Here is a 27,835-nt window from a genome sequence, read left to right as displayed (position 1 = left end):
TTCTAGCCACAATATTTTAAGAATTTTAAATTTTCAAGTAATGTTAAAGGAGAGCACATGATTTAGTTAAAGGGGACACAAGTTTACTATGTTTAAGGAATTCTGTTATAATGGAAATAGTACTAATTGAATCATGACATCATGGAATGAATGGGGTTAGGAATCCGGAGTTCTGGGTCCACATCCTGGCTCTGGGACAACAGCATTTTGTATGTGAACATTACTTCTGAGAAGCACGAAGTGCCACACACACAAATGCAATATGTTATAATTAGTGGTGGAAGGAACAGAGAGTACAATTGCAGATAATTTCTGAAACCTCGGCCAAGAACCAGAGCCTGGTGGGTGCCGGTGATTTCAGAAATGAATCCAGTGCCGGTGCTTGTGTGAAGGAAGGAGACTGATCCTCTGGATTTGCAGAGTCCTGGAAAATGCCTTTGGTGATGAAAAACATCTATTTGGACAAGGCAGCCTCCAGTAAGTAGGCGGATTACCCAGCTTCCTTCGTTCAGAACTGACTGGACTTGTTAGACGACTTCCTAACTATCAGGAAGGAAGAAGGAGGGGTGTGCATGTTAAATCTAGTGCAAATATGAACTGTGCTGAGTTGGAAGATGGCAAGATGAGCTTCTGTCTACATATGTGTAGAGGCTGGCCGGGAGTGAAAGTGGTTGGGGGCCAGGCAGATGCCTAGAGATGGGAGAAACTCCAAAATTAATTCTGAATATCTCATAGTCATGGAGGCTGTCGATGTTGGTAGTTTGGGTAGAAGAGATAGAAAAGATGAAAACCTTTCCCAGGCTAATAAGTATAGAAATTCTGTGGAGTAGATATCTGTTGACCTAGAACCCATTACCCTTGTATAGAATTCAGGAGATCTATGAACGTGGGTGGGGGAAAAAGAGATCTTTGTTTATGCTAACATAAAATGAAATGTAGCATTTCCTTCACTTACAAACGTATGCAAGTGATGCTGCAGTATTAGTGAAACTGAGGCTTGTCACCAGTGGAAATCACAGATGTTTTCAAATCACATTCTTATGTTGTAGAAATATTTGTGTTCATCACTGCTCTGAAATTATGATAGAAATTAGACTCACTGCTAAACTTGTTTCTTAATACACAGGAAGTACATATATTATTGCTATATTGCATCTTTTCACCTTGATTATTGTATTTCAAAGTTATCCGTTTCTTTTGTAGTCCTCTATATTTTGTTTTACACATTTGAAAGTATTATTCTGAGAAGGGGTCCAGCAGTTTCACCAGATTGCTAAGGGCTCTGTCCCTGGAGCTCTGCTCTAGACGCTGCCCTGTGGAAAGCCCAGCGCCTTCCTCCGCAACCGGGCCCTCCGGCCCTTCAGAGACGCTTTTAAGGCAGCTCTGTAGACACATGGACAAATGTTTCAGATGCCGTGAGAAAGGAGTATTTCAGCATGGTTATAGCTTGGTAAAAATATTTGTTCTAGCTCTTGTACTAGTATGTGGACAAGAACTAGAAAATAATTAAGAAAAATGAAACTAGCTATGTTTACTTTTAAAGTGTTATCTCTTCAATACTACTTTTTTTAAAAGCCTGTATGATCTCCTTTTTTACCTAAATAATATATCTTCATTGGTGAAAAATTGCAAAATGCAGTTATATAAAAAAGAAAAATGTTCAGTCTTCCTTAACCAGTTAAAAAAAAAAAAAAGTTAAGCCCTAACTGGTTTGGCTCAGTGGATAGAGCGTCGGCCTGCGGACTGAAGGGTCCCGGGTTTGATTCCAGTCAAGGGCATGTGCCTTGGTTGCGGGCACATCCCCAGTGGGAAGTGTGCAGGAGGCAGCTGATCGATGTTTCTCTCTCATCGATGTTTCTAACTCTCTATCCCTCTCCCTTCCTCTCTGTAAAATATCAATAAAATATATTTTTTTAAAAAAAGTTAAGTGCTGCATTTTTTAAAATGCATACATAGCATTTTAAAAAAATGATATAGAGCCATATGCTCTGACCTGGAAAGATTTCTATTGTATATTAAGTGAAAAAGCAAGAATAATACATAAAATGGGATCCCATTTTTGTTTTTTAAAAGAGGATGTATATACACATTTGAAAATGTCTAGGAGGCCACACATCAAACAAGCATCGGTGTTAACCGTCTACGATGGTGTGGTAATATTAGCCAATACCAGTTTTGTTCAAGGAAAGGAAATCCTCTAAGGAAAAGCACAATGTTGATGCTAGGATTAGCAGCTTCAGGGTGTCCCGGGTATATCCTGTGGCAGCCTATAGAGGTGGCTCCATGCGTCAGATGGCTGGTGCCTGGGAGGGGCCCACTGGCCACCCCCACGGAGCCCTTTACGGCCTGAGCCTCAGCTTTGCAGGCTGGAAGGTACTATATGGTTTTATACCCAGAAAATGGTTTGTTTCTGGAGAAATGATTACATTTACAAGGAGCAAATGGATAAACCAGAATTCAAATGTTTTAAATTAGAATGATAACACCTGCCTAGCAGGGTGTATGAAAACTGGACAAGAGGATGAACTCAAAGCTCTTAGCAGAGAGCATGGCATGTGGGAAGCCCTCAGTGAAAGAAAGCGGTTGTTATTAGGAGGTTTCCCAGAGTTATCTGAAGGAAGGTGAAGCTGGCCAGTGACCATAAGGAACTGTGGAGGTTTACTTCCCCCGTGCATGTACGCTGCTAAGGGCTTTGAGTGTATCCTCTCGTTTCATGCTCACACACCCTCAGCTGTTATTCCCATTTTCCAGACGGGGGACGGGGCATAAAACAGCTAAGAAACTGAACTGTGACAGAACCAAGGTTTGACCTCACTCCGCTGACTCAGCCAGCATTGCCTTTGAGGATGACTTGGTGAGCATGGGCTTGGAGCATGGGTGTCATCTGGATGGTCTTAATGGCAGTGTCATGTAGCTGTAGTGCCAGATACCTCCATATCCACTCTCCAGTTGTGGCTTGCAGTGGGTCACTTCACCTCTCTGTGCCTCAGTTTTCTCATGTGTAGAATGAAGATAATATTAGTATCTACCTCCTAGGTTGTTGTAAGGATTAAATGCTTTTAACATGGTGATTGGCACATAGCAAGTATTCAGTTAATGTTAGCTGTTGATGTGATTGTGTTTGTGGTTGTGAATGTTATCTACCACCAGGACTGATCAAAGAGCCCAGTTATGGGTCTGGGCATTTTGTCCCCTACTTCACACTGAAGATATAATGACCAGTTCCTGGCATATTCTTTTTTTAGCTAGAATATAGATATTTTATTTAGCCATAAAATACAGTATAAGCTTCCTCAGTTACATCAACAGTCAAGTTGGGTCTCCCTGAAGTTTCCCCGTTTACCCCCCCAAGTTAATTTGATTGGATTTTGGGTGTTCACAAATTTTCTCAGACTTTACTTTTTTTAAGAGCACTTTTAGGTTCATAGCAAAATTAAGAAAAAGGTATAGAGATAACCCATATTATCCCTGCCCCCATACTGCCCCCATGTATCCATAGCCTCCATCATTATCAACATTCCCTATCAGACTGGTACTTTTGTTACTATTGATGCATCCACATTGACACATCATAATCACCCACAGTAGGGTTCACTCTTGGTTTTGTGCATTCTACAGATTTGACAAATATGTGATGAATGGCATGTATCCACCATTATAGTATGATACAGAGTATTTTTGCTGCCCTAAAAATCCTCTGTACATCACCTATCTATACCTCCCCCCTTCCTGGGACATTCTAAATATAGCCACTCTTGTTCCTAAAAACTGGATCTAATCCCTTTTTATTCTCTCCATTAAACTGAACACACATCCTTTTCTCATCCCAGGGTTTCAGGTCATCCATTCCCCAGGGAACTCTGAGGCTCCTCCTATATAATAAAACGGTAATATGCAAATTGACCCAGAACAACCAGGAACGACCAGTTGCTATGATGCACACTGACCACCAGGGGGAAGATGCTCAATGCAGGAGCTGCCCCCTGGTGGTCAGTGCGCTTCCACAGGGGGAGTGCCACTCAGCCAGAAGCCGGCTCATGGCTGGCCAGCGCAGCGGTGGTGGCGGGAGCCTCTCTCGCCTCCATGGCAGCGTTAAGGATGCCTGACTAATGGCTTAGGCCCACTCCCCACAGGACTCCCGGGCTGCCAGAGTGATGTCTGACTGCCAGCTTAGGCCCGATCCCCTGGAGAGCGGGCCTAAGCTGTCAGTCAGACATCCCCCAAGGTGTCCCGGACTGGGAGAGGACGCAGGCTGGGCTGAGGGACCCCTCCTCCCCCAGTGCAGGAATTTTCATGCACCGGGCCTCTCGTGCACAAATAAAGGTGTGAACTGAATATACACGGGTTGGCCCCACATATATGGGTATGTCCTTTTGGGCAGTAACCACTCTGAGCTTAGTCCATCCAGGCTCCAGGCAGGAGCTGTGAGACTGAGGAAATCCTGTCCTTGCCTGGCTGGGACCAGGCTCTGGGGCCTCCACTGGGACCTGTCTTTGGACACCAGACTCGGATGAGCACAGTTCTTGCAATGTGCCTGTAGCAGGGCTCAGGTGTTGGGCTGAGTGTGGTCTCACACGGGCCTGTTGGGGCTTGAAGGGGCTGGTAAAGCGGCTAGTTCTCCCCTCAGCTGGACCTCACTGCAGGCCCAGGAAGCTGGAGGCTGTGCTGTTTTCATTCCTGGCCCTTATTCCAAGACAATGGATTTCTCCTCAGCAACAGTAATTCTTTATTATTGAAAGACAGCTGCTGACAAGAATGTTTGCATGAAAACCTTCCCTTCCATCTCCACCTTCTCACAAAGTACACGTCCACCCTCCCACTGCACCCTCAGGATACACCCAGGCCATCGTCACCATGTTAGCCATATCCAAGTTCCACTTGTACTATTATTGCCTTAACATTTTACTTTAAATGTACTCCCTTTTTTCTCAAATAAATTAGTTTGCCAGCAACTTTATATCAAAAATACTGTTAAAATTACAGATTTAATGAGCTGCACTTTTCCTAATATACGTTAAGATATATATATATATTAAACATTTTTAAAGTTTTCCCATGGATCACCTAAAATCACCTTCACTGTGTGGCCCTCGCCAGTGGTATCCCAACTCTGCCAAGGGAAACCCTGGCAAGGTTTGTAAACTCTTCGGGGGGCCCTTCCCAGTCACCCAGTTTGACTTGTCTTCCCAAGACCCCTCGCCTGTGCCCTGTGGGCAGCCTCAGCAGGAAGGAGCAGGTCTGTCCCACTCTGCACGTGGTGCCCTCTTCCACTCAGACTTGGATGTCCTTCTTTTCAGATGGAGAAAGACCCATTCTTTTTTATTTTTTAATGTATTTTATTGATTTTTTTTTACAGAGAGGAAGGGAGAGGGATAGAGAGTTAGAAACATCGATGAGAGGGAAACATCGATCGGCTGCCTCCTGCACACACCCTACTGGGGATGTGCCGCAACCAAGGGACATGCCCTTGACCGGAATCGAACCTGGGACCCTTGAGTCCGCAGGCTGATGCTCTATCCACTGACCCAAACCGGTTAGGGCCCATTTTTTTATTGATCACTGATGAAACAGGGTGAGGATTCTAATTGGCTCACCTCCCTAGGGAATGATATGGCCAGACAAGGCCCTGAAAAGGGGAGCATTAGAGACAAATGGAGGTTGGTGGCAGCTACAGAGAGAGGATAGACATGCCCAATTGTCTGATTGGAGGAAAGATATTTGCCTCTTTTCACAAAAGTAAGTGATGGATAACATTTGCCTCTTTCTCAAAGAATCTGAGGCAGAGAATGGATGTGGAAGCACAAGGGCATTGTGGGTTCTTGCTCCATCAATTACTAGCTATATAACCTTGGGCGAATCCCTTCACCTCCCAGAACCTCCCTTTACTTCCAGTAAAATGGAACTGGTGACATTTAGTCACACTTGTCTGATCTGTGTCCAGGCTGTGGTAAGGATTGAGTGAGCAAAGGAAAGCACGAATGCTCTGCAAACTCGAAGGCAGGGTCCTCATCTATGGATGCGCTTTGGGAATAACCTGGGAAACTTAAAAACAAAACAAAAAGCAATAACAATGCTCCAAGACCCAAATCAAGAGATTCTGATTTAATTGGTGTGGAGTGGGTATTGGGCATCTGTATTTTTAAATGTGCTTCTGGTGATTCTGATGTGCAGCCAGTATAAGAACCACCTCCCCAGAGCTGTGTCATCCAATATACTTGCCAGTAGCCACGTGTGACTATTTAAATGTAAATTAATTAGAATTAAATAAAATTTAAAATTTGATTCCCCAGCCACACTAGCCACATTTCAATTACGCAATAGCCACATGTGGCTAGTGGCCGCTATGTTGGACAGTGCAGATATAGAACATATCTATCATTACAGGGAACTCTATTGCCTCTGAGAGTGTGGTCCATGGCCCACAGTGTCAGCATCACTTGGAGCTTGTAAGGAATGCATAATCGTAGGCCCATGCCCAACCTACCAAATCAGAATCTGGATTTTAATGAAATTAAAATCTCTAGAGTTTTTGTTACATTTTGTCAAACACTGTTCCAAAGCATACATTCCACTCATTTGTCCTTTCAACAAATATTTATTTAATGCTTGGTATACGCCAAGTATATTCAAGTGATGAGGAGTGATTAGGGAAAAAGACAGCAATGTCTACCATCTTAGCAGGAGGAAACAGACATTAAGCAAGAAAACCAAACTCAGAAGCAAACTTATTTCAGAGTAAAAAAAGTAATCCAAGCCCTAATCGGTTTGGCTCAGTGAGAGAGCGTCGGCCTGTGGACTCAAGGGTCCCAGGTTCGATTCCGGTCAAGGGCATGTCCCTTGGTTGCGGACACAACCCCGGTGGGGAGTGTGCAGGGGGCAGCTGATCGATGTTTCTCTCTCATCGATGTTTCTAACTCTCTATTCCTCTCCCTTCCTCTCTGTAAAAAATCAATAAAATATATATTTTTAAAAAGTCATCCAAGGGAATATGCTAGAGAGTGACTCTGGGGGCAGGGTGACCACTTTACATTGGGGTGAGGGGGGTCAGAGAGCATCTCTGTAAGGAAGAGATACTTGGGTGGAGCCTGAATGACAAGGAACTGGCCAAGAGAAGATGTGGGGGCGGTGTATTCTGGACAAAAATAACAGCAAGTAAAAATATACTTAAAGTAGGTTGCCAGATTTAGCAAGTAAAAAATACAGAATGTTCGCTTAAATTTAAACTTCACCTAAAACAATACTTTTTAGTATATCCTAAATATCACATGGGACATACTTTTGCTAATCAAAGTTTTGCACTTTACCTGAAATTTGAATATAGCTGGACACCCTGTATTTTATGGAGAACTTAGCTGAAAGAGGACTGGGGGGAGGGGGGGAGGGAGGGGAGCCAAGCTGGAGGAGCACAGGAGGAGCAGGGTGACTAGGTGGGTAGTCAGGAAACAGGGCACCACGGGGCAGGGTCGGAGAGAGAGCAGGGCCCAAAGCTGGGACTACACAAAGGCAAGTTTTAAACAACAAAATGGTCATGAGGACTGTACTGACCGCTGCTGTTTCTTCCCCTCGATGAAGTCATTGGCTTTACCTTCCTGCAACCCTATGGTTTCTGGGAAGGGCTTCTTGGAAGATGAACAATTGTCCGGGCTGTTATGCCTGGGTGGTGCTTGGGGAGACCTCGGGCCGCTGGTTGACCTGCCTGAGCATAGCGTGCGGTATATATTGTTTGGTCTGAGCTTTTAAGTGCTCTTTCCCTGTTTGTTTGTTTAATTCCTGTGCTTTTGTATGTGATCCCCTATAAATCTTCCTCTCCTTAAGGACTATGTTTGACAACTTCATTTCCCCCCAACTAGAGACATTTCCCCTGCTAGGGGTCAAAAAGATTAATTACCCTAAACTGAGCGCTGGAGACACCCTCCGGTTCACACATGACCCAGCAGCGCACGATCCCTGCCATGTTAATAGAAGAACGCAGTGAGAGCAGACCTGTGCCCAGAAGCAGTGACATCCTCGAAGCCCAAATGTATTCCTGTCAGAAAATAAACTCCTGACCCCACAGCCCATGTGTGGAATCTGGCAGTAGGAGAGGCCTTGAGAGAGGTCCTGTTCAGACACTTTAGTTTACATCTGAGGAAACTGAGGCGCTGGGAGGATTGTGATTTACCAAAGGGCCCCAAATCGACGATGGGGCCTGAACCCAACCTCAAAGCTCCTAACTCCCTGTCCAGTGTTTTTTTCCACCCAAGTTGGGCTTTTGGAGGGGGTGGGAGTTAGCGGGGCGGGAGGGGGACAGGGGAATTGTGGAGGGAGGTGGGAAGGGCAGCAAAACAGCAGCTGATTCGCAAAAAGTGCTTCAACATTTCCAAAGCACTTCCCTACATCATCCCATTCAAGGCAGGTACTATTTCCATTTTGCAAGTGGGGAAGCTGCGGCTCAGAGAGGTTCCGGGACTTGTCCAAGATCACACAGCTGTTAAGTGATGGAACCGGGAGTCAAACCCAGATTCAGACTCCTTGGTCTGTTCCCGCCATTACCTGGAAAAAGTGGACCAGGAGAGAGCAGCGTGTTGGTCACCGGTGTGGTCAGATCGAAGGCAGGCAGGTGTGAGATTGCTTGCCTGGAGCCATGTTGGGCACTTTACGTGCACAATCTCCTTCAATCATCTCATTAAGTTTATGAAAGGGGTATGACCTCCACCTTACAGTAAAATTGTGTAACTGAGGCTCAGTTGGTTAGTGACAGAGTTAGATTTAAATCCAGATCTGTCCAACTTGAGAGCCTCAGCGGGTCCCCACTGGGATTGGGGGGGGGGGGTGTCAGTGAAAGTCTGCAGGATGAAACTGGTCATGAGAGAGGCACAGAGAACATGCAAGTTGAAAGGACCAGGAAGGCTTAGGTGTATAATCAATGAACCTTTCAGGGATGTGGGGAGGGAGTGGAGAGAGACTCGTCCTCCGTGGCTCTCCTCTCCTCTGTATGCACAGTGTCCCGAAAGCATTAGACCAATCCCCTCTTCTTTTTACAGTCTGTAGATTTGCGTGGGGGCTGAAATGAGGCTCCACCTGTGTTGTGGGTGGGCTCCACTCTTAGCACTTCAGTGTTCTGGCCCTCTGCTTCTCTGGCCACACCTAACAGGGACCCCTTCCCCCTGAGCCGCCCCCCTTCCAAAGACCACCAGCATTAGGCAGGAAACAGAGCTGGATTGCCTTGTTTTTACACAAGAACTTGTCCCATCTTGTCCTGCCTCTTTCCTCCCACCTCCCAGCCTCCTAATTTTGTTTCCAAAATAATTGTGAGTTTTTCCCCAACTGAGGTTCCTGATCTGGCTACTAGTGGGGAAATTCCTACCACGCCCCCCTTATCTTTTCTAGTCAACCATCTTGGTTTTTCTGTTGGTAAAGGCAGCATCACTGACAATCTGACCACTTGCCCCCATACTCAATTCAGTCCCTACGCATAGTAGGTTCACAGTAAGTCTTTCTGTTCTGAACTGACAGCTCCAGGGAGTAAGAAGTGGAATTATTCTGAGGGGCTGTCATTGCTAGTGTTTTCCTTGTTTAGACATCTTTGTAGCTAATGAATTTCTCAAGCCTGGTGTCTGGGACATTCCTCAGAAGCCTCCCCACTAGGACAGTCACTGGATGACCCTCTCGTCCTCCGCAGGAATGCTGGGAGTCAGCACATCTGTTCCAGAGGCTCAGGGCTCCCACATGGTCAGTGGAGCCTGTGCCCACCGGCCAGCTGCCACATCACTTCTTCTCCTTGCCCTCAGTATGGGTCTGTGGTTCCCAAAATACAAAAGAAAATTTAAGTCCAAGGGACTATAAAAATGTAGTCGGGAAATCTAACCAATATTAATTAACTCCCTGCAGTAAAAGGTCAACATTTGGGGCATGTAGATGAAGGATAGATATATGGAGATAGTTTGTACTGTTTTGGTGAAAACTTATGTTCATCTGAAAATATCTATATATATAAAGCTTCAGCAACCAGAACGACCGGAACAACTGGTCACTATGATGTGCACTGACCACCAGGGTGCAGACGCTCAATGCAGGAGTGGCCCCCTGGTGGTCAGTGGGCTCCACAGCCAACCTCCCCCGGCCGGCCAGCCAGCCTCCCATGGTCCCTCCCTCCAGCCGGCAGGCCCCGATCTAGGGCTGGGATGGGGAACCTGGGGTGGGTGGCAGTAGACATGGTCCCTTTCCCATAGGGGCCGAGGGATGGCTCCAACCTCCTGTGTCCCGTCCCTCCCCATGGCCAGCAGGCCCATATTGGCCCGCCGCCCGCCATGGTGGCAGCTCATCAGCGAAGGAAGGAGGAGGAGAGGAAGCAGGAAATCGCGTGGTGGCGGGGCACCGACGATGGAAGCGTCAGTGTCTGGCGTCCATTCTTTCCACGCCTGGCCCGGTGACCATCACTTTCTCTCTGGCCCAGCCCTGATTGGCCTGGCCCTGATCGGCGCTGATCACTGGCCAGGCCGAGGGACCCCACCCATGCACGAATTTCGTGCACTGGGCCCCAATCTCATAATAAAATGTTAAAGAGATAAAATATGTTCTGTGACCATGTTGAGTAAGAACATGGGGACAGTGTGGAGCAGATAGAGGCAGGGAGTGGAGTGGTGAAGATAAGGGCAAGTTGGGTTGGCATCTTGCTTTCCCACTTAGCTATTATACCTTGAATGGGTTACTTAACCTCTTCAAGTTCTAGTTTCTTCATCTGGAGATTGGAGATGTTAATGTCTCCCTCCCTGAAATATCAGGTTAAATGAGATCATGCATGGATAGCATTTAGGACCATGCCTGAGACTTAGTAAGGGGTCAAAAAATGGTGTGGAAGAACCTTATCCAATCTCAGTGATTTCTCAGTCTCTGCCATTTAAGGCTCTGAACCTCACACCAGAGACCACATTGTCATAACCAGCCACTGGCTTCAACCTGCAGTTGGCCATGTGATGAAATAGGCAGGATTTGCTTCTCATAGAACGTTTCCTGACATTCCCAACTGGTCATCTTAAAGGCCAGCAGGAAGGTGCTTATGGATCCTTCTTAGCTTGTGACCTCATCCATCCATCCATCCATCCATCCATCCAATAAAAACTTCAGTGGGTCAGAGTGAAGGGAACCATGAACCAAGCACTGCATTTTGCATGGGGATATAGCGTGGAATGAAACTTATTCCTTGCCCTCAAGCTGCTTATGTTCCAGGAACTAGCCTTTCCCTGTGTTTTCCCTGGCTCTGTTCCTCAGCAACACCCAGCCTTAGTCACCCCTCCAGAATGCAAGATTCCTTTACAAGTCAGGCACACACAGCCACAGAAGGCAGGGCACGCGATGAGAGTTGGCAGTTACTGGGCCTGATCATTCTTTAGCTGCAGTGCTTGGGTATAATTCACCTTGGGAGTTTGGGAGGAGCAAAAGGTAGCCAGTAAGGCAAATCTGAGACTGCCTTATCTACAAATACTTTAATTCCAGTTGGCCTCCCCGTCACCCCCATTCCATGACCACTGTGCTTTTTTAACCTAGTCTCTCTCTTCCTTCTCTGTCTGCAATCTCTGTCTGAAATCCTTTTTTTCAAACAGCTTTCCTTTTGTAATCAAATATGCTCTCCACTCACCCACATCCCCATCCTGTCTCACCCTTACCCTGCCTCTCCAACCAACTGCACCAACAGTTCATGCTTCCTAGCCTCATAGTTACAAATTGGTCACAAAATTAGCATTAGCAAACCTGCCCAGGTTCTCTATGTGGCAATTTTTCCATTCATTTGTTTTACGGGAAAACTGGAGTAATAAACCGAACACAATAAAAATCGAAGGAGGAAGAATTTCATCTTTTTTACCTTTTTTCACGTTCACAATTATTTCAGTAAACCTCTCATTTGTGAAAACTGTTTATATTGAATGTTCTAGAAAATAAATTATTTTTCCCTTTCAAACATCATTTTAATATTGTTTATTGAGAACTGCCTGTATTTTACAACCTATAAAGTCTCATATATTCTTCACAAATAAGACCTACCATATGCCAAAAATATATAAGTAAATACAGTCTAAAGGAGAGACTACAATGAGTTCTGTATGATGAGATGAAATTTCAGAAGCTATAAGTTTGTGTGTGTGTGTGTGTGTATGTGTGTGTGTGTGTGTGTGTTTGGTCAAGGGAAAAAAAGATATTTTCCAATTATTTTGTGATTTTTATATCATTAAGTCTCCATGAAGCCTAAAAATAAAAAAAATTTTAAAAGAGTCGAAGCTCTGGACTCAGACATAGTCCAGGTTTTACTCTCCTTTCTACGATGTACTTGCTTGTTGAACTGATATAAAAATGAAAAGAGATAATAGATGTAAGCTGATTAACACAGCACCTCAACAAATAGTGGCACAGACCTCTAGCTGTGTGCCTGGAAGTCTGTTCCCCTCTTTCTTTAGTGACATAGCCCTGATTTTTATCTGAGCCTACAGACTTCCTCGCAGCCCTGAGACTAAGCCAATGAATTCTCAGCAGAAGCATTGCCTGGGACTTCCAGGAAGGTTTCCTAAATAGAGGAGACACTCTGGCCCTGGCCAGTGTGGCTCCATTGGCCGGGCATCATCCCGGGCACTGAAAGGTTGCCGGTTTGATTCCTGGTCAGGGCACATGCCCAGATTTCAGGCTCCATCCTGGGCGAGGGTGTGCAGGAGGCAGCCGATCCATGTTTTGCTCTCACATCACTGCCTCTCTCTCTCTCTCTCTCTCTCTCTCTCTCTCTCTCTCCCTCCCTCCTTTCCTCTCTCTCAAAATCAATAAAACTTATTCTTAAAAAAACTAGAGGAGACACTCTTCTTCATCCTTCTGCCTGTTATTGGTCTGGACTCTAAATGTGATGGCTGGTGCCCCAACTGCTTTTTTGGAGCATGTGGGGGCCACACCCTGGCGATGGCATTACAGAGAGCTACATTAAAGATCTTGGGTCCTTGATGAGCAGGGAGATGCCATTCTGGGTCTGGACTTCCTGAAGATTTTTTTTCGTAAAATATAAATTAATTGTTCTCATATTAAACCATTATTTTTCAGGTCTTAGCTTCTCAAAGTGAAGCTAATCCTAACTAATATACTATAATTATTATTGTCATCATTATTTTATTAGCCCTAGCTCACAATCCCGCTCTCGCACAGATCCCCTCTTTAGGCCATTAGAAACAGACTACATGTACAAAGAATTTTGCCTGGGTTCTAATATCTGCTGCCAACCCACTGGCACATTTAATGTGGGGGTGCCCTGCTGGCATGCATGGCATTCCCACTACATTCCCTCCATGGCTCTTCTTTCAGAATTCTCAACTGAGTGGGTGGGACTGAACCACCCTGAAAGTGGAGGATTTGGACCAGATAGAAAAGAGGTAGGAGTATTCCAGGTGGAGAAAACATTATCAAAAGGGGAAAGCAAATGGAGCGTAATTTGGGGACTAGAAGGAAAGTGACTGAGGGTTCCTGCCGAGGGTGGCAGGAATTGGGAAGGGGGGTAGGACCTGATTATGGAGGGTCTTCAAGGCCCAGTAGAACAGTTTGGACTTGACCCTGGAGGAAATAAAAAGTCAATTCAAGTTACTGAGCAAGGCAGTGACAGAAGGCAAGTGATGTTTGCAAAAGAATTAATCTGGCTGAAGTGTGCAAAACAGATTGAAGGCAGGAAGAGCCTGGAGACAGGGAGACCAGCATAAATCTTCCACCCAGTAATCAAATGGTCAAACATTGTCAACAGACTTTGAAAGGGGCTGTAGGAAACAGCAAAGTTAAAGTATAATGTAGTGATTTTGGTTAAACAGAGTAAGAAGACTTAAACAAAGCCTTTCCCCAGAACGACTCACACAGAGAAAGTAGCAAACTTCCAAATGGAGAAAACCGGTTCAGTCCTTTTGGAAAACAATTTGGCACTATGGATCAAGAGCCTTATGAATGTTCACACCCTTTGACCCAGTAAGTCAACTTCTGGGAATGCTAGGGAAATAATCCAAACCATAGAAAGAAAAAAAATGCGTGGAGATCTTAATCGCAGCAAATAATTAGAAACAATCTAAATGCTCAGCAGTCAGGGGTGGTTAAGCAAACTACGGCTCTGACTGAAATGTCACCCAGGCATTAACTCCGAGGGATAAGAAGACCAGGCAGATGACATAGAAAATGCCCCTGACATTATTAGAGGAAAGCAGGCTGCAAAATACGTCCAGTGTATATCACACAACAAACACCCCAAGTGCAGACAAAACCAGACTGAAAAGTAATATTCTAATTTACTCCCAGTTGTTTCATTGAGGTGGAGGGATAATTGTTTATTTTCTTTTTAAAAATTCTCTCCAATATGCTTTTGTTACATCTATGTTTTTGAATATAGGGAATGTCAAGGAGAAGTCTTACTTTTCATTCCAGTCACTCTGAATTGTTTGGCTTTTATAAAAATGTATTAAATATGTACGGCTTGTATGTTTTTTACTTTTTTTGTTGTTAATCTTCACCTGAGGATATTTTCCCATTGATTTTTAGAGAGAGTGGAAAGGAGGGGGAGAGACAGAAAGAGAGAAACACCAATGTGAGAGAGACACATTGATTGCAGCACACGCCCCCAACAGGGCCGGGGACCAAGCCCCCCACTGGGGTATGTGCCCTTGACTGGAATCGAACCCAGGACCCTTCAGTCCCTGGGCCAATGTTCTATCTACTGAGCCAAACCAGCTAGGGAGCTTGTATGTTTTTTAAAAATAAATGCTTTTTCAAAGACAAAAATAGATGTATAAACATGGAAACCATGAGCCATGTTCTTGTCTTCATAGGCACAGATACTTATATTCATCTTCTCTCTATGATGTGTGTGTGTTTTTTAAAGGTATAGGCTTTGGAGTTTAGAGGGTCTGAGTTTGTTTGTTTTAAAAATAATTTGTAATTGTAGTTGACATTTACTATTATATTAGTTTCAGGTGTACAGCATAGAGGTTAGACATGTATATAAAACTTACAAGGTGCTCCCACCAATAAGTCTAGCGCCCACCTAACACCATACATAGTTATTAGAGAATTATTGCCTATAATCCCTACTCTGTACTTTATATCCCTGGGTGTGTGTGTGGTGGGGTGAGTTTAAATCCCACCTTAGCTAGCTCACCTGTGAAGCAGGGAATAATGCCTTCCTTGTGCAGTCATTGCGGAAATGCAGGGGGAGAATGCAAGGAAATCTCCTAGCACGGTGCTCTGCAGTTAGGAAGCACACAGTGAATATCAACAGCCATGGTTTTCTCTTTTCTGTCTTCTGCCTCTTGCAGGTGGGGAGCTGTGGGTTTCCGAGGTGACTGTCTGAGGACGGAGACAGGACCCCTGAGCAGTGTCCTCAGCCTCCGCCACCTCACGTCCCTGTGCTGCAGCCACAGGACTTGTCCCACTCTGAGCCCACTGGGCAGGTTCTGCTCCTCCCTCTGCCTTCGCAGTGCTTCCCCCTCTGCCTGGACCGCACTTGAGGGGTACACTGAACTGACTGTGGAAGACAGGGTTTATTTTCGTAAGGCAGTTTCATGTTTTCAGGTAATCGGTTGGCATGTATTTATTAAGAATGGTTTTGCTAGTACGTTTTCAACATTTAGGTTGGAACATAAAGTGGCCTTTGCAGAAATCATTTTATGTCTCCCTCGACCCCAGATTTTATGTAAGTCCCCGTTGACACCCCTGCTCAAAGCTGCACAAGTCCCTTTGGAGGATGTTATATGATTTTAAAGGGTCACTGAGATTAGGACACAGAGGAGGAAGAAGACAAGAATGGTTGGAAATCACCTAGGGCAAAGCAAATTCATGCCAAAAAAAGATTTTGGGGGAGGAGCTGAATGGTACCACTAATGTCTCCAACATCCTGCTTAATAAAACTTTCATACGCAGCCATATTTCCCAAGTTTCTCAAGGACTGCTTAAGTGGGGACCCCTTCAAACTAGGTGGGGACTTATTAAAGTCCAAGGAGATGATGTTTATTGGCTCTGCATGGTCAGCTACGTCTGCAGGCTGTCAGGGAACGCAGCTCATTGCCTCTTGGGTGTCTGTCCCCAGCACACGGGGCACTGATGCTTTGGGAACATCCTTCCTCCCCTACCCCCATCCTGGATTCTGGTCTTGAACCAAGCATGTGGCCAGCCTGGGAATAAAAACACTGTATCTGACCCTTGGACCAGAGATTCTTCCCCTCCAGGAAGAAGAAAGCCAAGGGGACTGGTCACAGGAGAGGACAAAGCTGGGCCGGGGCTGTGTTCTCATCCCTCGCTGCTGCCCGACTCCTCTTGCCCAAGCACTGGCTCTCTCGCTCATTGGTTTCATTTTTTAGTCAGAGAGATGCTGTGACGTGAGCTGACTGAACAGAGGCAGGGACCCTGGCTTAGGTGCTGTTGAATTCCCAGCACCAGCCACCTGCTGGCCGTTTGCTGACAGTTTGATGAATAAATTAGTAACACTGCTTTCCATTCACTTCCACTCTCCCAGCTGTCCTCTTCCCAGGTCTTAGCTTCCCCTGGCAGATGGATGTTATGGCTACTCACTGCTATGTTCCAAACCATCTTTTCTTGTTACGGATTTTTAAAAGAATTATGGCTTTAAAAGAAAAAATATATAATGTTATTTAAATGCAAACAGGAAATCTGAATTCTGTTACCACATGGAGCAGAACTGCCTGGTTAGGGGGAAAAAAAATCTATGTTTTTGAAATAAAGAGAAAAATGGAAGAAGGAAGGAGGGAAGGGAGAGAGGGAAGAAAGAAAGAAGCAGAGAAAGATTGAGAAATAAATTTGAGTTCTGGTCCTGTGGCCCTGACTCAGCCACTCATGGCATTGTAACTTGGGCCTCAGTTTTTCTATCTGTAAAATGGGAGTTTGGACTGGATCAGTTTTTAGACAATGAGTGCATCAGAATCTCATGCAGGGAGCAGTTAATCATGTGAGTCCCTGAGCCCCATCCCCAAAGACTTTGGCTCTGGGCTGGGGGCCTGAGAACGTTGATGTTTAACAAGGTCAGCTGCAGTTGTCACAGAGTCACGTTGGGAAAACAGGATTTGATGATCTCAGAGAGACTGTGGCTGACTCCAAGGATAAGACTCTGGAATTGGGAGGTGAACCAGTATTCCTCATCTCTTGGGGTAATAGTCAACCACTTTGGAACTTCCTTTAACTCTGGTTTAGATGGGAATGACTCATTAATAAGTGCTGGCGGCAAGGGAATGGTACATTAGCATCTTAGAAATAAGCAGACTCGCAGGGTAGCCTTTGCCTTTCCTTGTTAGGACTTGTTAAATGGGATCAGGATTAACAGACACGGACTATAGTTACCTGTAGAGATGGGTACAGTCACTCCCATCAGGGGATATTTGTGCATTTTCTACGTACTTTCCCCTATGAGATATCATCTGCTCCTCAAGGCATAGGCCAGTGGTTCTCAACCTTCTGGCCCTTTAAATACAGTTCCTCATGTTGTGACCCAACCATAAAATTATTTTCGTTGCTACTTCATAACTGTAATGTTGCTACTGTTATGAATTGTAATGTAAATATCTGATATGCAGGATGGTCTTAGGCGACCCCTGTGAAAGGGTCGTTCGACCACCAAAGGGGTCGCGACCCACAGGTTGAGAACCGCCGGCATAGACTATCACTCCCATTTCACAGATGGGAAAACAGAGACACAGAGGCTTCTTGCCAGATTAGACAGTGCTCTTAATTGGCAGACACAGGGAAAGAGCTCAGATCTCCTGATTCCTAGTGTATTGCTTTTTCCAGAGTACCATGTTGCAGATAACTGCTTATTTATTAAACAAAGGACTGAGGAATTGTTAACAGTAGGTTTCTGAAACTTTTTACTTAAACTACTGATAAAGTTCCAGTGTAGACTGAGATGACTACTCTGATGAAATCAATGATAAAAATCCTAAGAAACCCTGGGGGTACAGTTCATGCAATCCAGTCTCATGGTGACGGGGCCTACATGTATATCATATATATTTGCATACTTGTGCTTTGGATCAGAGATTGAAAGGGATATACAAATGGTAGCAGTGACTAATCATGAGTAGCAGCATCATAGGTGGTTTTTACTTTCTTCTTTATACTTTTTATATATTGATTATATTCATGATATTTTCCATAATGAGTCATTTTCCCTTTTTTAATCCGAAAAATATACATGTAACCCATCTCTGTTTATAGATACTTCAGAGTTTCTGAGATGCTTTTACATATTTGTTATTTAATGTTATGACCGTTTGTAAGAAGTACTTTCGGCGGGTGTTATTTTATTATCTCCAGTTGACAAAGGAAGTAACTTCCCTAGTGTCAGACCACACAGATATAAGAGGGTGGACTGGGACACAAACCGGATCTCCCAGCTGCGCTGACATTTCTTCCCCCTCTGATCCCTGTGTTTGTATGAAGCACTTGGCCCCTCACACACTCCTTTCGTCCTGCCCTCACGTCCCCTCCCTCTGGGTAGCCTCTGCCTAGTGCAAGGAACCCCAAAGTGGGTCTTTCCCTGGGTCTCCATCCTCACGGTGCTGGGAGAAGCCTGAGGCCCTCGGAGGGGCGGATGTCCTCACGTTGGTGGGTTGGATCCTTTCCCTCAAGTGGGCCTATTGAGACAGAAGCACAGGTGCCCTGCTGCAGGGCCCCAGGTGAGAGGCCAGGAGGGAGAGAGGCAAGTGTCCCTGGCAACACGGGTGAGGTTGAGCCACTCTTGCTATTAGAGGGTAATCCAGGCACTGCCCACTGCATGAGCTGGATGCTAGGTGGCCACTGGAAAAGAGGTAGTGGTGCCGATGCTGTGCTGTGCTTCTGTGCTGCCAGGGACTATAAATGGCTCTCTGGGTGTTGGTTTCTTTCCTTCCTACAATCTGCCTATAGTCCCTGGACCACAGAACTGTAATTTTTTAAAAAAAATATATTTTATTGATTTTTTACAGAGAGGAAGGGAGAGGCATAGAGAGTTAAAAACATCGATGAGAGAGAAACATCGATCAGCTGCCTCCTGCACACTCCCCACTGGGGATGTGCCCGCAACCAAGGTACATGCCCTTGACCGGAATCGAACCTGGGACCCTTGAGTCCGCAGGCCAATGCTCTATCCACTGAGCCAAACCGGTCAGGGCCAGAACTGTGATTTGAGTCAAAGTAGGAGAAGAGGGCAATGCTGGGTTAAGAGGGTGGCGTGGGAATGGGAGGGACCTGACCAGGAATGGAACCTGAGGCCTCTTGGTGCATGCAACCAACTGAGCCACACCAGTCAGGGCCTGTTTTGATGTCTTGTTCTCAGATGAAAAACCTGTCAAGCCATTAGCTTGATAAGAACAGATACATCGTAACCGGTTTGGCTCAGTGGATAGAGCATCGACCTGTGGACTGAAAGGTCCCAGGTTCGATTCCGGTCAAGGGCATGTACCTTGGTTGCGGGCACATCTCCAGTAGGGAGTGTGCAGGAGGCAGCTGATCGATGTTTCTCTCTCATCGATGTTTCTAACTCTCTATCTCTCTCCCTTCCTCTCTGTAAAAAATCAATAAAATATTAAAAAAAAAAAAAAAGAACAGATACAATGCCTGATCCCCGCCTGAAGCTAAGAAGCAGCCCATTTGCTTCCCACCTAGACCTCGGCTATCTTCTAGCTCCTGCACATGGGGCCTCCCCCAATCCCTCCCTGGTGCCTTGTCTGGGGTTTGTACCTGACCCCCCTCCCCCATACCCAGCACTTCATTGTACCTATCCCTGCGATTTGTGGAAAGCAGTCTGAGAAGCAGACGAGCCAGGTAGAAGTTAAAGCAGAGATCTCAGGATTTAGCCAAATACAACATATACCTTAAGTTCATATGTTCCAAAGGTGTGACCAGCAAGAACCATCGTGGCTTGCAATTATCCATGGAATTGTGTGGGTTATTAAATTTGAAACAAGCAGCTCATGGTCCTGGAAAATAGAGGATTTGAGGGGAAAAGGGAAGAACACCTCAAACGGAAGAACTTGGTGCTTGCGAGGCTGTAGGTGGGTGGGGAGTGGATTCTGAGTAGCTGGCAGGAGTATGTGCTGGACAAGGCCTAGGAAAGTGCCCCCTGGGGATCTCCTCCTTGCTTGCTCTAATTCCAAACAACAGGCAGCGTTCTGTTTGCTCTCCCAAGACCCAATCCTGGCATGAAGAACTAATGGCGACCTTGAGGCCTCCTGCCCTCTGTCCGCCTGTGTCTTGTGCAACCTGATGCCATGCAGATCGAATGTGCCGTCCACCTTCTGAAGCCGCCCTGAGCCAGGAGCGGGAGAAGGGGAGAGGGTGTATGTCTTATAAAGAAGATGGGAGGTGACTGGGAGGGCTGGTTCCCTTGCCCTCGCCTCTACTTCTGTTCCTTGGACACTGTCCAGGTGGCCCAGACTCAGCGGAGTGACCCTGAACCAACTCAAGGTCTAACCTTTGGCAAACCAGTGCCGGGAATTTGATGTGTTTGGCTGAAGTGGGCAGCAGATCTAGGTCAAAGCGGTGTTTTACACGGCAGGGCTCTGTTAACACTGTGCACATGAAGTCAGAGTGGCAGTGAGGAGTAAGGATGCCCAGACTAAGGGTTCAACGAGCTGGCTGAGGGCCCGTGACTGCGTGGCTGTTGGCAGTGCCTTACCCTTCCTCAGCATCTGATTTCTCATTGATAAAATGCAGATAGTAATTCCTGCCACGCCTAACACACGGCATTTTTGTGAGACTCCCAGTTGAGCCGATTTACAACACGTGATATAAAGTGGTAGAACGCACACGGCTCCCCATATGTTTCCCTCAGACAGTGGTTGTGAAGGTCACCTAAGTAGTTAACTCAATGACCAGCACATAATAGACACAGTACATTATTATAAGTAATTATCATCGTTGCTTATAAGAATTCTAGATACGCAAGTGTGATCTTAGACCACAGAACCATATAAAATGTAAATTCTTATTTTTATCTTTTATTTTGCTGCTAGTAGGATCACACGGCCATGGGTCCCAGCCCAAGCAGATTTCTCCATCCAGGTGACTTTAGTAACCCCCCTGCCATCCTCCTTGCATTTGGCAACTCCCCATTTCAGCCCTCTGCCGAGTCTCTTCCTCAAACATCACCCCATCGCACTGTCCCTCTTGAAGCACAGTGTCTCTGATGGGCGTCGACCTCAGCACCCTCCAGTTTGGTCTTTGAAGCAGCCTCCCTGCTCCACTCTCCGGAGCAGTCATTTATCCTCCATAATGCTGCTATTCCTTGAGTCATCACTGACAGATGAAACACTCTGGTCCCTTCTCCCTTCTTCAGACTCAACTCTTCTTCAAAATCCATATCAACTCCTTCTTTTGGGAAACTTCCTCTGACTTCACCAGTCCACAGATCACCCAGCTTGTGTTGGCTCTGTTTGTATTCTCTGATGTTGCTTTTGCCTGAATGTGACTTTCTAAATGTTCTTTGCGCCATGTGGCAGGGACCAGGTCTTCTGTTTCTTTGGATCCCTGACCAGCACTTAGTGGGATGTGCTGCACTTGGAGGCATTCTGCAGAGACTGTCCTTGACCATGAGGCCCTCGCCTCATGATCTACACGCCTAGGCCCCTCTTTCGCAGCAGAAGTTCCTTGAGGAAAGGTGCCGCCCTTCAATGAAATATCCTTGTCAGATGCCAGGGTGGGTCCCTACCTCTCGCCCCACCCAGGGAAAGCTTTCAGCTGGTGCCTGCAGAGGGCAAACCCTGCATGACTCACGGTTTCCCTACTCAGGTATAATGGTTCCAGTTCTCCAGTTAGACAGAAACCTTGCAGCCAAAAGAAACCCATGCAAGGAGTACATTGGGGCTTTGGATCAGTGTTTCTGTAGCAAACTGAGATTTTTTTTCTCCTTGTTCATTTTTCTGTGTCTCTCTGTGGGTGAATGCCAGGATGTAACTCCCCCAGACACCTCTGATTTGGTTCCAGGCCTCCCTGAGAGGCCCAGAATCTAAGACATCTGATGCCATGGTGTCATTGGTGGGGAGGCGCTTAGGAAGAAAGTGCAATCCTGAGCTTGCTTCGGTGTGCAGATTTGCTCCCAAGTTTGTCTTCTCTCCTTTGGTTTCTGTTCACGTGGCATTTGTGTGTGTGTTCGGCAGCGGAGCTATAAGATAGGTCAGATCCTGTCTGCCCTGGAGAGTCTCACCAGCTGGTGGAACTTCTCGTCACCGGAGGGAGGCCTCTATGAAGGCCCCTCAATTCCTGCTCTTCTCTCTCCCATAAACTTTTAAAGTTCAACACCAATTTGAGAATATTTTGAAAGTTATGGATTCTTTCCCTGGGAAAAAAAGAGCACACATATCCAATAGTCTGCATAAAACTCCAGGAAGTTTACAGACCCCATGAAGCCCATCCACAAACCCCCTAAGCCCTAGGTAAGGAACACTCCTGCTCTTAAAAAAAAATCAACAAGGATGAGGAGAGGAGGGGGGAAAAAAGAACACCTAAAAATGGAGTGCAAACAGAAACAAAAGCAACTAATTCTATTTCAAATAAATAACATTACCACATCGAAGGGAGAGTAAGCAAACCAACAAATTAAAACTAATGAATATTGAATTCTAGTTAGAAAGAGTTTTTGCTACAGTGGTATGGTTTAGCAATCCTGAAATACTTTTTGTGTGCTGTTGGATTGAGCAAATAAATAAATATACTGGGGATTATGGGAGTCAGTTCTTGCTGGTGGAGAAAAGAGTTATAAATATAAAGAAAGGGCTCTAGCCGGGTTGGCTCAGTGGATAGAGCTTTGGCCTGTGGACCAAAGGATCCTGGGTTCAATTCCAGTCAAGGGCATGTACCTCGGTTGCAGGTTCCTCCCCAGCCCGGGCCCTGTTTGGGGTGCCTGCAGGAGGCAACCAATCGATGTGTTTCTCTCAGATCGATGTTTCTCTCTGTCTTTCCCTCTAAAAATCAATGGAAAAATATCCTTGGGTGAGGATTTAAACAAAAAAGTACTTTCTCTAGAAAAAAAATAAATGTAAAGAAAGGGAAGACTAAAATGAATCTTGTATTGGATTGGAATGGAGGTATCTATAGGAGTTCCTGTGTGTGTGTGTGTGTGTGTGTGTGTGTGTGTGTGTATAGATATAGACATGAATTAAGATATACATACTTATTTATATTTCTTAGTTCTGTTTGCTAACAGGCTTAGAAGTAGACACTCAGTCACACTGATCACACCTGGCATCTAGATCTTGGTTTCTAAATACTGTACTATTCTCCACTAAAAGGAACCAGGGCTCCTTGGAGAAATGGCTGCTTTTAGGGCTGAGAGAGGGAAAGTACAAAATGAGCCTAGAATATCCTGTTGTACCAGAAAGCAAGGAAGTGCTAAAAAGATAATGGTGATATGTCAAAAGAACAGAGGAATCAGAAGGGGCTCCTGTTGGTCAAATCTGGTACAATCTGTAACAATGGTAATATTACCATAGAGTAGTCATAGAATAAAATAAGAATCTATGCCCTCATACCAATGTAAAGAAAGAAAGAAAGAAAAGCTTTTCCTTATAGCAGATTTAATAAACTAGTAAATATAGAAGGAATAATGAAGTTAGAATATCATCATTGTGCAACTGTTATAGCAATAAATGATGTAGACAAGAATTATCAATGGATGCCAAAACTTGGAAGTTTGATGAAGAATAGGATATTTATATAAACTGAAAGTTCCTCCTTACAAATTATTTATTAACTACAAAAGGAAAAAGTGAACACAACCATAAACAGCTGATCAAAACTAACAATACCGATAAAGAGACAAACTGACCTCATGTGATGAAGAATAGGATATTTATATAAACTGAAAGTTCCTCCTTACAAATTATTTATTAACTACATAACCTGAATCTAATTATGAAGAACATCAAGCAAAACAAATTGAAGGACATTCTACTACACAACTGGCCTGTAATCTAAAAAATAAAATAAGTTCATGAAAGAAAAAGGAAGGCTGAGGACCTGATCTAGAATAAAGAGATGTAAGTGCAATGTGTGATCTGCACTGGATGCTGGATTAGCAGGGAAAATAGCTATAAAATAGGACATTATTGGAACAGTTGGTGAAATTTGAATATGGATTGTGGATCAGATAATAATTTTGTATCAATGCTACATTTCCTGATTTTGATAATTGTGGGTATATAAGAAAAAGTTCTTAGAAAGTACACACTGAAGTATTTAGCAATAAAAAGGGCATAAGTAGTTCAGAAAAATGTGTGTGTGTGTGTGTGTGTGTGTGTGTGTGTGCTCACGCACAGATATATATGAATAAAATGGTAAACCACCTGGGGCAAAATTTTAGCAGTTAGAAAATAGCAATAAATGTTTGGGGGACATTTTTATAATCATGAAATTATATACAAATTAAAAGTAGAAAAATATTTGCACTAAATTGGAACTACCACACATTGCTGGCAGGAGTACAAATTGATATGAGCACTTGTGGAACTCTGGTAATATCTATTAAGGCTAAACATATACATCCCTAGTCCCAGCAAGTCCACTCTTACATTTTTATTTTTTTAAATATTTTTATTGATTTCAAGAGTAAGGGAGAGGGAGAGATAGAAACATCGATGATGAGAGAGAATCATTGATCGGCTGCCTCCTGCACACCCCACAGTGGGGATTGAGCCCGCAACCCGGAATCAAACTGTGACCTCCTGGTTCATAGGTCAACGCTCAACCATTGAACCATACCAGCCATGCTGAACTGCTAAAGACATGGGTGGTCTTGAGCAGCAGAGGGCTCCCAAACATGGAGTGGGGGTGGGGAACCTCTCTGTCCAGCATGCTTTAGAGCAGCGGTTCTCAACCTGTGGGTCGCGACCCCTTTGGGGGTTGAACGACCCTTTCACAGGGGTCGCCTAAGACCATAGGAAAACACATATATAATTACATATTGTTTTTGTGATTAATCACTATGCTTTAATTATGTTCAATTTGTAACAATGAAAATACATCCTGCATATCAGATATTTACATGACGATTCATAACAGTAGCAAAATTACAGTTATGAAGTAGCAACGAAAATAATTTTATGGTTGGGGGTCACCACAACATGAGGAACTGCATTAAAGGGTCGCGGCATTAGGAAGGTTGAGAACCACTGCTTTAGAGTGAGGTTAGGCTAAGCAGTAATGTGAAGCAAGATGACTTCTAAGAAATCATCCTACCTCTGACATTCCTGCTGGCCAGCCTCATCCCTTCCACCCTGTACCCTGCACCCTGGTCTCCAGTCAGGATCTCTTCAGCACCTGCCGAGAGGTGGCACCAAACTGTCTCCTCGTTCTGACCGTGTCCACACCTGCCCTACCTACTCTCCTCTTAGTCATTCAGCAATGCTCTTGATAATACATTACTATAAAGGTGCAGCAAGGACTGACTGAATAAGCATTTGTACCTTTTTACAAGGGAACATTGTGGTTATTCATATTGAGGTGATGGAAGAAAACCTAATAATGTGGAAAGACAGGCACCTATTATGAAGTTGGTTGCAATGTGATCTGCTTTTGGAAAATTTTAAAAAATGCATGAAAATACTAGATGTACTTGTAAACCAGGGGGCGGGGGGAAAGAAAATACTAGATGTACCTCAAAATGTTGTCATATTCTCTGGGTAATGGGACTAGAGGTATTTTCTTAAGTGTGATTTCTAAATTGTATAAAAATTAGCATTAATCAACTTTTATTGGCTTTTATGAAAGATTTTTTTTCTACTGTTCAGCAAAGCCACCTCTTTTCTGTTAACTCTGACCTGCACTTATCTCATCTTTCTGTCCCTAAACCTCATTATTGGTTCTGTATAACCCAGTATGAAGCTATAATGTCTTGTATTATTACAAGATACTTTCATTCCTGTTTATCTTATACCTTCAATGAAGAAAAGTTTTCTCTGGTCAAATTGTGACTTATTTTTTCACTTTCCCCATCGCGTAGCACTATGCAGAAAGTGGCCACTTGATTGTGACTTGGTCCTGGGTCCTCAAGGCTCCACATAACTCACAGCTCTCATGGGGACGGTGCGCCCCAGGGAAGTGAGGCTTACTTATTCCTGACCCAGGTGTCCAGTCCCTGCCATTCCAGATTGCTCAACCTATAGTCTGTTCTGCCTCTATCTCCTCTAGTGACTGGGCTAATGCCCTGTCCAACATCCAAACTGACTGTTCTCCAGTAGCTAGAGCACAAGCAGGATTAGATGGTCACCTTTGCATTTTTTTCTCATTATTTGTGAACTGTATTAGAGCTCAGGGGGTTTTTAGTGACTACCATTCTTTGAGAAATTACCCCATATCCATTCTTGAAAAATGGGCCTTATTGCCATAGTGCCTACTGTGGTCCGGATCCTCTGCCAGGCAGTAGCTCTGCAAAGGTGCCTGATTGCAGGGAAAGGTCCGGAGAGGCATCCCTTTGTTCTCATGCTTAGTCCGTGCTGGGAGGCAGCTGTTTTACTAGCCAGCCTTCTGAATTGACCTCCGCAATGCTTTTTGCTTCGTGAGTCAAACTCCAGAGACCACCGTTTAACACTATTAACATCTCTCTTTTCCATCGCTAAATCAGAAGGGTGACATAGTTTACTTAAACAAGGCTTAGAACAGGCGACCCTGCTGTTTTCTTGACAGTTTTATTTGAAATGCATTCAGACATGATTCTCCATAGATACTTGAAGGGCTGTCAGGTAGAAGGAGGACAAGATTTGTTCTGTAACCAAATCCTATTGATTCTACAACCCTAACGTTGCTCCAGTTTTGCTCTTCCTCCATCTCCCTTGCCACCGTCCTGGTCCAGACCACCTTGCAGCCTTGCCTGGATGGCTGTGATAGCCTCCTGACCCGTCTGCCAGCCTGTCCAGTCTTGCTCCTCTAATCCTTTCTCAGAGAGCCTCAATAATCTGTTTAAATTGTAAATCTGATCACACCCCGCCTCTGCTTCAAATCCTGTAATGCTTCTGCATTGCCTTCAGGATAAACTCTAAACTCCTTAGTATTGCTTTTAAAACCCAGTCCCTGCTTAGCTCGCTAGCAGGACGCCTCCCAGATTGTCAGCCTTACAAAACCACTTGCACACCAAACCCCGAACACTTCTTATTCTCTTACCTCCAGATTTTGCTGAGAACATTTCCCCTCCCCCTCTTCATGTAGTTAGCTTGTCTTCCAGGCGTCACCCTGATGTCACTTCCTCCAAAAGCCTACCCCCAGTCATAGCCTCTACGAGCTTTGCTTACCTATAAAATAGATACCTGCACTACCTACTTCTCAGATTTTGAGCAAGATGAGATCATGAATGTTAAATTACTTGTAAAAGCCTTAAAATGAAAGATACTATTTATCATCTAATCTGCGACCTGCCCCTTGCTAATTTTAGTTTTGCAACTGCATTAGAAAACTAAGTGCCACATGGGAAGTCTGACTGCTGCAGGCAGAGCTGAGAATGAGGACAGAGAGATCTACTTTTCCTGAGTCATAACACTGCCCTCGGGAAAAGACAACAGTGGGATCAAGAGCGCCTCTTTAGCCTGGCCGTGGCTCAGTGATTGAGCACAGACCTATGAACCAGGTCACAGTTTGATTCCTGGTCAAGGCACATGCCCAGGTTGTGGGCTCGGCCCCCAGTGTGGGGGTGTGCAGGAGGCAGCCAATCAATGATTCTCTCTCATCATTGATGTTTCTATCTCTCACTCCCTCTCTGAAATCAATAAAAATATATTTTAAAAACAAAATAGGAAATCCATTAAAGCTATATAAAATAAATAAATAAATAAATAAAAGAGCGCCTATTTAGCTAAGCTCTGTCAAAGGCCCATTGTTCCTG

The 27,835-nt window shown here is 44.8% G+C and overlaps 1 long non-coding RNA gene across 4 annotated transcripts; it reads left to right on the top strand.

Annotated features, from left to right (window-relative positions):
* The first annotated feature begins 306 nt into the window (after positions 1-306).
* On the top strand, positions 307-27,622 carry LOC106697377. Of its 4 annotated transcripts, XR_002829575.1 has the most exons (4): positions 307-477; positions 15,297-15,552; positions 20,985-21,030; positions 27,406-27,622. It is a non-coding gene; the product is annotated as an uncharacterized LOC106697377 (long non-coding RNA). The 4 variants fall into 4 exon arrangements; XR_001348473.2 differs by lacking the exon at positions 20,985-21,030 and having other exon boundaries at positions 27,406-27,621; XR_002829574.1 differs by lacking the exon at positions 27,406-27,622 and having other exon boundaries at positions 20,985-22,813.
* Positions 27,623-27,835: the final 213 nt, after the last annotated feature.

Source organism: Myotis lucifugus, unplaced genomic scaffold (genome assembly GCF_000147115.1).
Source record: "Myotis lucifugus unplaced genomic scaffold, Myoluc2.0 scaffold_66, whole genome shotgun sequence".
In the NCBI taxonomy this organism is placed as follows: Eukaryota; Metazoa; Chordata; class Mammalia; order Chiroptera; family Vespertilionidae; genus Myotis; species Myotis lucifugus.
This window is presented reverse-complemented; position numbering and strand designations above follow the sequence as displayed.